The sequence below is a fragment of the Rhamphochromis longiceps genome, linkage group LG6 (assembly GCF_057381845.1).
Source record: "Rhamphochromis longiceps isolate RC_006_pf linkage group LG6, R_longiceps_female_GT1.1, whole genome shotgun sequence".
Classification (NCBI taxonomy): domain Eukaryota; kingdom Metazoa; phylum Chordata; class Actinopteri; order Cichliformes; family Cichlidae; genus Rhamphochromis; species Rhamphochromis longiceps.
In genome coordinates, this window is record NC_140562.1 from 6,935,475 (window position 1) to 6,938,179 (window position 2,705).

At 38.0% G+C, this 2,705-nt stretch overlaps 1 long non-coding RNA gene across 1 annotated transcript; it reads right to left on the bottom strand.

Annotated features, from left to right (window-relative positions):
* Positions 1-247: 247 nt before the first annotated feature.
* Positions 248-2,257, bottom strand: LOC146667387 (uncharacterized). The gene is made up of 3 exons (XR_014911949.1): positions 2,225-2,257; positions 1,974-2,036; positions 248-1,652 (listed from the first exon to the last, which is right to left on the bottom strand). It is a non-coding gene; the product is annotated as an uncharacterized LOC146667387 (long non-coding RNA).
* Between the last annotated feature and the right edge of the window lie 448 nt (positions 2,258-2,705).

Here is a 2,705-nt window from a genome sequence, read left to right on the forward strand (position 1 = left end):
TTTCAACGACAAATCAATAAAGTCACTGGTGTAATACAATTAATAATTTTATTAAGCTTTTTCTTTTTTAAACAAGGACATTTCAAAACAGTTTATGCACAGAGTATACTAAACATGCTTTGTAGAACAGGCTAGGATTACTTAGACATCTAACAGCAACATTTATTAAGACTATTGCAACTTTACAATGATTAAAACAATACTGTAGATAATCTTGTGAATTGGTTTAAAGACTGACTGTTCCGTGTTGATAAATTTCACTGTTATACTGTATTACACTGTTACAGTGTGAATTTGATCTTTACTGCAATCTGAATAACTGGTTTTACCCATAAACTAAAAGTGGTTGTAGCCTTCTGAATAGCCTATGAGTCACTGTCAGTCATTAACTCTGAGTCCTTATGTGGCAGGAGGTGTCACTGCTAGAGGGGAGGGGGGTTCTGCAGTAGTACAAAAAAACGCATTTGCTGTACAGCATTTAAGAATACTAAGTGTCATCACTCTTTAGAACATCGCTGGTATCCTGTGGTTGAGGTCACACATTTACAAGTTTGTTAAAAATATACTGCTGTGTTCGCTGAAACAATGTTTTACCATTATTGTTGTCTTCTTCAAAAGGGTGAATGCTTGTATATAGCTCTTGTAAATCGCTGTCATTTAATGGGACAAACCTACTTTCAGAGTTTGACAAGGAGGGTATGGAGACCTCTGCTGTAGAAAGTTCTGGGTTGTGACGATGAGACACATGAGTTCCGCAGGCAAAAAGCTGGATGGGAGTTCTATTACCTTCAGTGGAAATAGAGTGATTGTTATATCCAGCTTTGAATTCCTTCAAAGTGCGGTTGATTCGTGGTAGAAACACATAATGAAGGGAAAATAGGTCTGTTGCATTTTCTAAGTCTAGGATACCAAGTGATTCCAATTCATAAAATATAGGTGCCTAAATGTGGCTACAGTTGTTGTTTAAGTCTCAGTTGAAACGCTCAACCCTCTGGTTGTGCACAGAACTTCCCATTAAGACAGAGCTTTCACCCCTGCTTGCTCGCATGTCCTCCCAAATCTGAGCATTCTCTCCTCCATGATCAGTCCTGATATGCAGGGGTCTGCCAAATTGTCCAACAGCTGCAGTAAAGAGGGCTTTCACAGTCTCAGCTCGATTATTGCTGGAGCACTGAAGAAACATCAACATCCTGCTGTATCCATCTATTGCACCATGAACAACAAACTTCCAACGAATCAGTTTGTGATTTCCATCTATGTGCCATATGAAATTTGGATGAGGCACAGAATATACTCGCCGAGCAACTGCAGTTCTCGGCGAGTATGGATAGAACACCAGCCGAGTCCACCCTCCGCAGTGACTCTCTTACGCGCCATCTTTGAACCACTATGTTTTTGGAACGCAGATGACCCATCAGCATCACTCCTCCAACATTTGGATGTTCAGTTTTTATCTGGGACACTATCTGATCTAACTCATGGTCACTGATTACATTGAATTTTGACTCTGAGATATTGTAGTCTTGCAGTAACTTATACAGAGTGGGCCTGGAGATGGAAAGGATAGATGCAGCTTCAGTAAAAGATGTTTTCAGGGAAAGAACATTTTCCAATTCCTCTTTGGAAATCTGAAGCCTTCCTTGGTAACCATCCTAGAACACGGCACAGAAAATCTCAATGAGCGCAATTGTACTGTGACAGATTAGCTAGAGAGTAATATTTTATCAATAGTTTTAAAATATGAAAGTGAGCAATCAAAAGACACTTCACAGCAAAAACAGTAATAAAATATGACGTAAAACTTGTGAATGTTGTTGGTGGTGATGTGACACTGCTAGTGATGGACCCCTAAGAAGATGAAATGTATGTAGAATCAGAATCATTACTTTGACAGGATTTAATTTAAGGTCACATATTACACCAAAGAAAAAACAAAAATCAGTCAGCTAAATGATATGTGTAAGAAGGCCTACCGAGCAGTATGGTATCCCAGTGGAGACGGCAGGTCTACTTGGTCCAGGTGCATTGCTGGATTCCTAAGGAAACATTTACATCAAGAACGACTGTTACCTACCTACCAAATAAATAAATAGAGTTGTATGATGTTCGATCTCTGTCTGCTGCCTACCAAATGAAATAATTGAGGACTAGCTAAGTAATTTAGCTTTGCTAATTTTGCTAACACTGCTATCAACCCGTCCAAAATGCTATACAATAAACTTACCAAGTGCTGCGGCGTTTGTGAGGTCGAGGGTGCGCTACTGCTGAATCGTTGGATGGCCGACAAAACAGCTCTTCCAATGTTTTCAGCTAAATCGCTGGACATGCTCGTAGGGAATAGTCGAAGCAGCTCATGGCAGTCAAAAGTGACCGTGAGAGGAGCGCAAACACAGAACCTGACCACGACCGGCACACTTTAGCGCGGGAGGTTTTCTTGAAGCTTTTATTTTGGTATTTCCGTTGACCCGTACAATAAATTTGCATATTAGCTAAATATTTAGTTTCCCGTAACATTTAGATTTAACATTTAACATTTAGATTTATATATAACATTTAGATTTAACATTTAACATTTAGATTTAACATTTAACATTTAGATTTAACATTTAACATTTAGATTTATATATAATATTTAGATTTAACATTTAACATTTAGATTTATATATAACATTTAGATTTAACATTTAACATTTAGATTTATATAT